Source organism: Thermobia domestica, chromosome 8 (genome assembly GCF_964235325.1).
Source record: "Thermobia domestica chromosome 8, izTheDome1.hap1.1, whole genome shotgun sequence".
Taxonomy (NCBI): domain Eukaryota; kingdom Metazoa; phylum Arthropoda; class Insecta; order Zygentoma; family Lepismatidae; genus Thermobia; species Thermobia domestica.
The window spans coordinates 263,166,243-263,178,374 of NC_137461.1; the positions used below are offsets into that span (position 1 = coordinate 263,166,243).

The following is a 12,132-nucleotide window of genomic DNA, read 5'->3' on the forward strand; positions in this document are numbered from 1 at the left end:
AATATAATGTGGACATTTGACATAAAAACTACAGTGCATAAAACACTAATGCGTCAGCGACGATGGGTATACGCATAAATGAGGTTGTTTACGACTCGCTATTAGTCATAGTACCGGCTTCTTAGACGTCGATGAGATTGGCGGAGTTACTATATACCATCCTCTGGGTTTCATTTCATTTATGGTATGTTAGGTTTATTTGTCCAATGCACATCGTTATACAGAATTTTGCAGAACTTGTAGATTATGGTTGTTTAAGTACTGATCGGGACCGGTTCCCGGAGCAGTTTAGGAAGCATTTGCCAAAGATGTATTATTCTACGGAGTATGGGAGTAAGTTCCTCGTAATAGGTTATCTGTTTCGAGGAACTGATTCCTAGGCTGGTTTGGTGAATTGAGTCGTACTTAGGAAACGATTCCTATACGGCTTCGGGGATCGGCTCAGATGAATCGGGTCCAATGAATGTTCTAGTCAAAGTAAAAACTTGCCCTCGCCTGTGTTAGCAGCCTTCGGTTCACCTGTGACCTGCATTTTTTAAAAAGAAAAACTGGGCTTTTCACAAGCTTGGGTTCCGTGGTTAATCTTGTGTGATACACTCACTGAAATTTCTAAATTACCGTAGATTCACATGGATGTGTGAAAAAAGGAATATTATTCACGAAATTGTAACAATAAAAGTTACAGCCACATTTCTTCTTTTTCGCACAATGGAGGTTTCTGAAAGACAGCGTTGTGGTACAATTAGAATGCTTTTTAACAGTTTTTGGTATATCTTTATTAGCAGGCAGGGAATTTGTAATTTTCCAAGGTTGAAAATATAATGTCGTGACAAGATTACTTCAAATTCGTTAGAACGATTTTTCGTGGTACTAATTTATGGCTTTCTCCATTGTCTATCCGCCTTTGTTCACTGCGCCAATAAATAAATATATACGCATAGCCTTCTGCCAAGAATGATCTAAAACGATAAATTTTACATTCATGCAGAATTTCACGGTGGTCTTAGTAGTACTACTGTTTCTTAAATGTTGCATGGAGTCTATTGTAATAATGTGTACAAAAAGCGTCTAATTTACTCAACAAAAGTCGAAAATCTCATTAAAAAAGCAGTGTGATACAGCTTAGTTAAACCAATGATATAGTAATGGAAAGCTCGAAAACTGAAGTGGGTTTTATTATATTTTTGAGGGGGGGGGGACCTAAATTTTTTCGGGCTTGATAGACCCTATTTCTCAATCTCCACACTTCCCGGTGATGCGTGGAAAAAAACCCTACTTCCAAACAGACGTAATGAAAATGGAATTCGTTAATGCAGCATGAACTTTCAAGCCATTGACTGACAGATTTTATACATACATTTGCGCTGTATCGACCTGTATTAGAAAGACCGTCGCGTCTGAACGTGTCATCCTGCTAGTGTACGGGCCATAGCTGGAACGTTGTGCTCTGTAATTGGAAGTCTTTTGTTGTTTTGACAGGTGTTATCCTTTTCATACAAAAGAAAATGATTGTTTCTCGTGTTCCTTGGTGTAAAAGAACCAAGTGGATAATCAGAAACGTATCATTTCATGCATTTGTTTGTGATATTGTAAAGGCTGGGCATGGTCAAATTTATAAGATATGTAAATTTGATGTCGATTCCTGAATATTAGCATGGGATAATTATCATGATTACATGCATTATGCTCGGGTTCGCCAGATCGGAATAAATTAATATGTAAATTTATATTTGCCTACCAAGGCTGGGCTTTTGATGGTTTGTTTCCGAAGATTGCACCGGTGCGATAGTAAGCTAAAGCATGGAAAGCTGGAGTTAACGCCGCGAGGCTCGAACTTCAGGTCTCCAATGTTCAATTAGCGATTCACGGAACGTAGAGAAATTTAAAGGTAATACTTCTAATGATATACAGGTCTGGACGTTCTACTTTTCTCCCTAAACGGTATAACCAAGGCGCTAGGAAAAAGTAGTTGCGCAGCTAATTAGAATTTAAGCAAAACAAAATAAAATCTGTTTTACGCAAGCTCCACAGAACGGTCACACGCTGCAAAGCTGAAACAAACTTTTCTCGCTAATGCAGTTTTTATGGGACAGACTGTACTGACTACCACTTGGAGAAGCAAGTGAATTTTTGAATAAAATTTCAATTATTAAATTGTTGTTGTTAAACTGTATCACTGGCACTTAACTTCTCGTGCTCGTTTCCATCTGAGCCACGCATCCGTCACAGTTCCATGGTTGAAGTTCTTGCTTCGGACCCCGACGTGTTCATCTCATGAACTGGATACTCGGCTGGTCGCTCATTAGCCTCTTCACAGAGCATATCCTAGGGCTTCTATGGGATGTAAATGTTTGCTTCTTTTCTCCTATGGATTTGTCTGACACTTTCCACTATGCTATCTATTCAAAACATGTGCAGCCTTTTCTATTTTTACTAGAAGCACATTCAACAACCGATTACCAACTAGAACCATAGGTATTTCGGTCACCGCCACTAACGACAAACCACTTCTGCTTTTAATAACACTTTTTCTTAAAAGAAAATAATTCGAAAAATATTTATCAATGTAGTCTACAGCGTTTGAACGAAATAGAAAAATATGAAGTGTTAGCAGGACGGCTCCTGACAAGCACCACGACGGCGATGCACTAGCACATAGTTTTTAACTAAGAATCACTCGAAAAAAAAAAGTTCATCGATATTTGTTAGAGTTTGTGTGTGTGCGTAGAGCGACCGTGTGTAATGTTCGACGAATGTATTGCAACTTCCACAGCTTCTTTCGGTGTTAGGGCGCGTATCTATCTATAAACAAAGAAAAATCTTTCTTTTCTTTCAAAAAATTTTGAAATTCGCAACTTGGCTTGTTGTGGTGGCGGTTTTCTTTGTTCTCTTAAAAAAAAAAAAAAAAAAAAAAGTTCGTTGTAACGTTTTAGGTTGAGTTTATGACATGCTTACAAAGCCAAAGGGTTTCTAAATGTTTCCAATGTAAAAAGGATGTTTTGGCGGTTTCTCGGAAAATTTTAACTGGTAATTGCTCAGCCTGTGTGTGGGCCACGAGGACAGAAAGAAACGGGGTCTATTGTCCAGAAAAGTTGGTCTTTCGTTACCTGCAATCGAAGCTGGTTGAATCGCAAAGTAAAGATGTGTACTTTTAAAGAAAAAGAAAATTGTGCTTTAGCTAACTCAAATTTTAATATCGAGTTGATTGCACATAATTTACATATGTAATGATAATTGCTTCTAAGCGATTGTCACAATATATATAAATTTAAAGAAAAATGGTTAAAGGCTATTAGGCGACTAGGTCCTTGTCTCATGTGTCTCAAGGTCCTTACACGCTGCCAGCTATCTGATCAATGATCATGGCGTAGTTTGCAGCAGGCATGTTTGACAAGATCATAGAAAACGATTGTAAGGGGAATTATTAAAAATTAGGTACTATTTTAGCAGTATTTGAAAATTATATCAGTTATATGCAATAGAAAGCAAAGTCACCTTGAAGATCTTTGAAAAAAAATGGCACATGAAAAAAAAAAAAAGTAAAATATCTGTTACTACTCCAAGTTACTAATAGCACGATTCAAAATTCTAACGAATTGTACATGTGTAGGCAATTCAGTCCTTTCTGTTTCGTGGGGGAATCTAGGGCTGTAGGGGGAGACATGTTCATCACATACATGCTACAACTATATCGTTAAATTTGGGGGGATTGTATAATTTAAGGAGGAATAAGATACTGTATCCGGATTTACATGATCCATCCCCATCCCACCCTATTATTCAAAATTCCAAAACATAAGTACGTAATATCATTCGTGCAATATTTAAAAATCTCGCTGTGATTGGTCATGAATACGCATATAATAGAAATAATCTGCTGTCACTCGCTTGTGGTTAATTAGTTCTGATATTTCAGCATAAAACAAATGCATAACTATAAATATACTGTAAATTTGCGTAGGTTGTCACAATTTTGAAGTCTAAAAATCTGAGAACACTACTGAAGGCTGATTCGTCTATATGTGTCCGATTTTAAACCTTTATCCCTGCTCACAGGATCGGGTGATTAGAATGATTCAAACATCAGAAGAAGGCCAAATGTTTCTAGAATTGCGCCAAAGTTCACGCGTGTGTGTGTGTGTGTGTGTGTGTGTGTGTACATCATGTCTCCCAAGGTGAACCGGGAAGTCAATGTCGTAGCACTTTTCCACGCCAATTGTTCCTTGACACAAATTCAAAAACAGTGCAGGAAAAATGAATGTGCATTGGGGTCAACGACCATTAAAAACATAATTAATTGACATAAACACCACGACGTCCCAGCACTTCGTTCAGATAGTAAGAGAAGTAGAAAGCGACCGTATACTGCAATGACCACCTATGGCTCGGAAATTGGCCCGAATGGCCCTGCAGCCATACCCTCCTGCACAACGTGTGATGACAAGAGGATTGCACGTGCCACAGTCAACTGTGAACCACAACCTACGTGTGAAAGTAAAGCTCCAGATGTGGTTTATATATATATAAAGTCCTTACTGCGATCCATCGAAGGAAGAGAAAGACCCACTGCAGGTGCTTCTACGAACGCCATCTATCCGGGGAAAAGTAGAAGTTTGTTATCACTTTCGATAAAGCATGGATTTATCAAGCAGATCCATGGCATTGATCAGATTCTGGCAGAATTCGAGGTGTGACGTACACCCCATGGGATGCGAAAATTCGTCCTGACTTCATCCGTCAGTGCAAGGCAAGTTTCTCGGAGGGATTTCTGGTTGTTGCGGAATACTGCTCCATATAGACAAGTTAACGATTCGGCAGGGACCTAAAAGCCGCAGAATGAACTCCGCATTTTATCAGCGACATATCGTCATACCAATCTATACTGTAGTTCTGCCCCGTTTAGATGAAATCTCAATAAATCAAGTCCGTGTATATTGGATAAGTCCTCATCTCTTACATCCGTTCTACACAGAGATTTCTGCAACAGACGGCAGCAACACCGGAATCCAAACCATTCCCTTCCACAACACACCAATTAAGTCACTTAATGTCAGTCTTATGTATTTTTGCGGGTTTTGTTTATTGAAAAAAAAACACTTGCATTTCGTCGTGTTACCACTGTCCGTGGCCTCTGGAGACGCTATCAACGAAGTAACTATTTCACTTATCATTTTGATAATTTGCTGTGTAGAGAATGGTAAACGTAATTTGTTTTATAACAATTGTTTGTAGTGTTGTCTTTAAACCTAAACTGCACGGAATTGTCCATTATATTTTAGATGGCTGTTGGGGATGCAGCAACGTTGATCATGTTCTTTAGAGCAACTTGACCAAATCGATTGTTGTGATGAATTTGTTTGTAACTTGAATTGCATTAGGAGGATTTCGGGGTATGGTTGAAGTAATGGGAAACACTTGGAACAGACATTATGTGGATACTATTATCGAATAGTCAGGAATAATTTTCACTAAATAGATATGAAATACCCACCATATTTTCTCAGTTTCCTTAAGTTTTATATATATATATATATATATATATTTGCCACGATAAATTTAGGTTTATGCGTCAGTGTATTTCGTCCCAGCTAGGACTCCCTGAGGTCTGCACCTTTTTACGATAGCTTCTCCATGATTAATTGTATATCAATATACTTCTGATGAAGTTTTAGTGATTGGGACGAAGTAAGCTGATGAAACAATTTAACAGTGTGTTGGATTTCTATCAATAACAAGATGTGCTCCGTCAAGGTTAGAAATTTGTTTAGTGCTAATTTAAATTAATGTTAACATTTCGTCGTATGAATGCCTGTAGTCGGAAATAGCAGTATTTTTAAGCGTGACATTTCAAGAATAGCAAACATTGAGAAGAAAGAATATCATCGGTAGACTTGGCTTCTGACACGGATTCCCTTTGTAGATGTAGTACATACCACTTTCAGTATCTATAAGCCTAATAAGACTTCCTCACATGTACATTCTTAGAAAATAACTTTTGTCCACTTCCAAAGTATTGAGAACTCCATCGTGGCGATTTGGTGAGCATAGGCTCGGGAAGTCTGAGTTTGATTCACGGTGGAACCTCATGTGGTTCGGATCCTACGTTAAACTGTAAGCCCTCATCTCATATAGTCTCGGTGCAGAACAGGAGGCTAAACTCCAAATCAATCAACGAAGATATTTGATCTCTCCATCGCTATACTTCTAATTAACGCTGTTATTCAATGTCCAAAGTCGCCAGCTACAGCAGTTTTGCCTAGTAGTTGTACAAAAGTCGACAAGTTTATTACTGTTATTACTATTATAATCTATTATTGCCGAGTAGCACATTTATTAAATAAGGAAAGATGATTAATTACTTACTTTAAAGGACGTAAGAAACATTTATTTATAATACCCACCTTCATGTTCCCCGAAGACAGATATAAATAATCATCGAATGTTTCAAAGATTAATCGGCCTTCCTTTTCCGGTAGTGAGTGATTGAAAATTTTACTTTTTTCTGTTTGGGAACTGGTTATTTATTTAAGTGCATCTAAAAATAATAATTACTTATAATATTCAGGGGACATTGTACTTTTAAGTCAATTCTATACAGTTCTTTACTTTACTCCTTTTTTTTTTTTTTTTTTTTTTAGGTAAGTTTAATAAGATATACTTTTCCAAGGATTTTAAACGAATGCAGAATGTAAGGAGAAAAAATTGTGAAATTCACCATCACTTGCTACCAAAAGAGGAAGTCCGATTAGGCTTTGAAATATTGCAGATGAATTTTCATAATACTATATCTGTCTTCAGCAAATATTTAAATGAGTGCAATAAATATCAAGATATGTAAGTCTTTTTTTTTTTTTCTTTTTTGGAATATTGAAATTTTTATTCATATAACAATCATTGGTATAATTATTCTTTTAACGAATATTGTAACAATATCGAAATTAATATTCAATAACACAAATTGGAATAATTGCGTGAGTTTGGTGAGAGGAGAGTAGTTACAGAAGGAAGATTTCTTCTAGTGCTTTTCCCGGTGGAAGCGTTCCTAGCATCGCTGCTACGTTCCCTCTTTGCACAGCCATACTTAATCTCTGTATAAGAAAGGCTGAAGCTCGAGTGTCGCCTGTTTTGAGAGTTATTCGGCGCCCAATTTCTTTAATAAAATTTAGTCCTTCATGACCCCAGGACCCACAAGTTTCGATGGCGATGAAGTGGTATTTGTCCAGGAGGTTGTTGTATTTTCGTCTCTTTTTAGATTCTCTACGAGTTGCCACCATCCCAGCTTTTTATAATTGTACATTCAAAGATAATGAGAATCACCACGCCTAACTGTGGTTGAGTAAAAAGATATATTCCTTGAAAAGACTTCCACACAGGAAGCTAGAGTACTTAATTACTGATACGATTTTTATAGTATAGTATATTCTTTCATTCACTGAACATAAACTTTATGTATGCATTGCAATTTATATTACCTATGTACTAAATGAGAAAACGTTATAAGAAAGGAAATCTCGAAGTAAGCGTGGGAAATAAATTGCTTACCAAGAAATAGTAAAATGTAACTAACGCACTTTAAACGGTTTTCGCTGAATACTTTATCAGTAGGAAATGTAAGCAGTAGAGAGAAGTGAAAAGTAGGTGGGGAGCTGAAATCTCAAGTGGCCAGTGTACAGTAGCGTCTCTTACTGCGAAGAACGAACTAATTTTGTATCTGATATCAGCTGTGTGGAAATTTTTAACCTAACCGTTCACTGGCATGTGGGAAGGAGTCGTGGATTTGTAGTGTGCAGAGTCAAGAAACTAAGAAACTATAAATCTACATATAATAGTCCATGAAACGGAAGTGAAATAAATATATGGTTACTTTTATTTACGTTACGATAGCGGAAACAAAGTTAAGCTATAGATTTAATTTCCTGTCTGATCTCGCACTTCATCTACGGACAGACAAACGAAGCCAAGCCACTGTGAGCGAAACAGGCAAGCATGTTGATAACTGTGATAACCCATGACGTCTGAAAACCGATATCAGCGCGAACTCCGTGTGATGAAATTGGACGTTGATTGGTTCTTTCGCTGTGCAAATTATTAAATCATATTTGAACAACACGTATAGAAAGATGATTGATTGTCTGTGTGTATTCTTGCGTTGCTAAAGTTGGAATTCTCAATGTGCTCCCCAGGAGGGGCCATCTAAGTACAACAAGGATCGATTACGACAGTGAATTCGAAGGAATCCTTTCCAGAAACAGTTGTGAAGTCAGGTGAGCTAAATATTTCAAAGATGTCTGTATTCATATTTCCATGTTCAGCAGTGATTTAGGGGTAAGGGCTTACTAATAAAGTACACATCATTTTCATATCTCACATCTTAAGCATTAGAGAGAGGGGAAAATAAAAGACTGCTTCAAGATTATACAGACAATCGCAGAAGGATTCTTGTGACTGATGAAAAGATTTCTATCACTTAAGAGGCCTTCAGTTGGTAAAGTGACATTGTCTGTGCTATAAGCTCCTGAGATGCCCATGACAAGTATCCAACGATCGTGAGGAAATAAAGTTAAGATTTTTATCTGGCACTGTGTTGAAATTCGAAGAGTGGATTTCCAAAAAGATTCTCAACCAATCTGTAAGTATACCCAGTGGTCGGCTGAATGTGTCGTCATATTTTTAACAAATTGGCCTTCAACCAATTGGACAATAAGTTTAAATGCATAGCTGAGAACATGGCTTTCAGGGAGATAAAACGATATTGTTAGCCTTTAAAAGTCCTTCAAATGAGTAGCAGCAGAATTTCCTTACAACTAGTAATATTATTAAATAACTTAAAATAACTTACTCGTGAATGCATCGTCTTGATATTAGTCCATGATAGTTTCAATGGTAACGCGTGCCTTCCTCACTGGGTCAACACTTCTTGTTAAACTCTTATATCCAAAATATATATAGTAACAGCATGGTAACTAGTTTAAAATGAAGTATTCTATGTTATCTACCAGCAACTATATGCCTTAGAGGTGCTGACTTCAAAAATTGGTCCAAACAGGATTAAACACAACTCTAAGGTAAATAGTTCTATTTCATTTTATACTAGTATAAATTGCGTAAAATAATAATAAAAATGAAATCAGTACCATTTTATCATGGTAACTAATTGCAAATTCAAATTTCCATTAGCAGCAACATACCTTTCGAGAGTAAATCCTGTCTCTTTGCTTAGATAGCATCCCGTAAGTTTCGCGTACCTATAATACAGGGTGCGGCACGTAAAACCGGCCCGTAAAGTGAACACATAAAATGAAATGTAATGTATTGAATATGACTACTCACCTTCACAGCAGGTGCTGAAAGTGTCCTCCGCCCACTTCAACACACATGTGAGCACGATTGAGGAGATTCATATATACCCTTGTCAGTTCTTGTGTTGTAATGCTAGTGGTGACATCCTGGATCCTGGTCTTGTGTTCTTCAATTGTGTGTGGATTTGTTTCGTATACTCTTCCCTTTAACAGTCCCCATAAGTAAAAGTCACACGTGGACAAGTCTGGTGACCGAGGAGGCCACAAGCCTTTGCTGATTGTCCTCTCTGGTGTAAACATCTCATGCACAAGGGACAATGATGCAGCTGATGTGTGGCATGTTGCACCGTCCTGCTGAAAGTAACATAACTGATGCTCCTCTTCGGTCAAGTGTGTATAAAACTCCTCCAGGATTCCCATATACACGTCACTGTTCACTGTCGTCTCAAAGAATATGGGCCCAATAATGCGTGTGGCGGAAATGGCACACCAATCTTCTCATCATGCAAGGGTACCTGGTGGATTGCGTGTGGATTTTCTGTCGACCAATACCGGTTGTTTTGGGAATTTACGTGCCCAAACAGGTGGAACCACGCCTCGTCACTCATGATGAGCATTAGTGGATCCAAGAAACCACTGGCAACATTGCTCAACAGCCATGAACAGAAATGCACCCTCTTCTACAGGTCAGGCTCCTTCAGTTCTTGCACAACACTTATCCGGTACGGTTTTAACTTCAGTCCCCTTAAAACACGGCTGCAACTTCTCTCACTCGCATGAACCTGTTGACTCAATCTCCTGGTTGACTTTCGAGGACTTCTTGTCATTATCTCCTCCACCTGCATCTTTAATTCAGGTGTGCAGACAGATGGTCGTCTGTTCCTAGGAGCATTTTGAACCAATCCTGTACGCCGCCATTTTTCAATCAATGGTGCTTTTTGCTGGCACAGAACGTCCTGGAAATTTCTCCCGAAACAAATTCTTTGTTTTCACAAAAGATCCAGTGAGAATGAACCCTTCAACAATGGCAACACGCTCGGGTATTGAATACGGCATTATCACACACTGACACTCACCCGGCTTAACACAACGAGGCCTTTTTCTCAACTGGTTTCGACAAGTTTCACTGGCTGCGGCTGCACGTGACTGCTGCAGGTCACGTAAGTCGACCCGACCTCGACACGCCATCTCTTGGCAGGAAGGTAGATTATTTAAGTGTTGCCAAAAACACAATATACCAGAAAATTACGACGGGCCGGTTTTACGTGCCGCACCCTGTATTATGTTCCTATGTCATAGCTTTTTTTTTTTGTAACTGATCAGTCAGCATCACACATTTATGGTCCCAATACATGGACAACATGACCTTGCTGGATGAATGCTGCACGTCAACCTTTTTTGGGATGGGGAACGAGTGATGTCTTATTCATTTTTGTGATTTCAGGGTCAAATAGATACATTCATCCATAGTCATTGATCTGTTTACAAAAGATTCCTTCTTCCCATTGTATACGCCCAAAATGTTTAGTGCAAACTGCACACGTTGTTATTTTTGGAAAGGTGTCAACAATCGGGAAACCCATCTTGTTCATATGCAGAATGTCATATGGTATGAATGAACCCCCTACTAATGTTCACCTTTCTAGTAGGTCTATAAAACACTATAGAGTTTACATAGTGAATTACTTCAGCGGAAAATATGAAAAGCATAATCACACATACTAAACAGAAAATGTATTAAAGTACTTTCGCTGAATATTTTATTAGATAGGGAGGTCAAGAAATGGAAGTGAAAAGGGAGCAGCGTGGAATGTTCAGGTGGACGCCATATTTCATGCGTTTAGCGAATACAGTATCTTTCCTTGCTTCTGCACTGCAGCGATTTCTTCAGTAATTATAACTGTTCTCTGAATTTTTGTCGAATTTCGTAGAAATGTGAAGATAGAAAAACAAGAGAAATTAGTTTATAGACAATGGCGTACTGCAACAAAGCAGAGTAATGAAAAGTTTATTCTCATGCCTGTACTACTTTACCAGGTGTAAAATTTTAGGAGTAGAAAATGGAAGAGCATAATTCAGAAATTGTTAGTCGATTTTGTTGTGATAATGACATTTAAGAAAACATCAAATATAAACACTCATTTTGTATATCAATTCATCTAGCTACCTTTTCGTTAGCGAGGATATTTATAGCGGCAATAGGATAACACATTCTGCTGTAAATGTCAATTCGTTTTCCATTTTGTCCCGAGTGTAGTACTGAATGCCGTAGACGTCAGCTGTAAAAATGGTATGAACTGGTTTGCTTCTTTAACACCACTGCTTTTCAAAATAGTTTGTTAGAAAATATATTACTTTGTCTAATAGCAACTTTTACTTGTTTCCAGAACATGTTCAAGTCATTCTCCTTCTCACTTGCAAGACTTACTTGAAAAACACTAAGAAACTATATGAACATACCATCTATACAGTATACCCATCTATACCCATCTTTGTAAAAGCTTATTCCAAAACTTCTGTAGAAATGGTGTGTGATCAGAAGATGGGTTGCGAAACGTGGTCTGACGAAAGAACGCAGACTGAAAGTGTTTGAAAATAAAATACTGAGGCGAATATTTCGACCCAAGAGGAACGGGAAGGCGGAATGGCAGAAACTTTCGTAACGAGGAACTGCATAATGAATATCATTTACCAAAAATTGTTAGGGTCATTAAGTCTAGGAGGCTCAGGTGGGTAGGTCATGTAGCCAGAATGGAAGAAAGTAGGAACGCTTTCAAAGTTTTAACTGGAAATCCAATCGGAAAACGAGCATTAGGAAGACCTAGGCGCAAAT

The 12,132-nt window shown here is 38.0% G+C and overlaps 1 protein-coding gene across 3 annotated transcripts in view; it reads left to right on the plus strand.

The window, feature by feature from the left end:
- Nucleotides 1-12,132, plus strand: part of REPTOR-BP (REPTOR-binding partner) — a 185,555-nt gene that overhangs the window by 2,796 nt on the left and 170,627 nt on the right. The window lies entirely within an intron of this gene.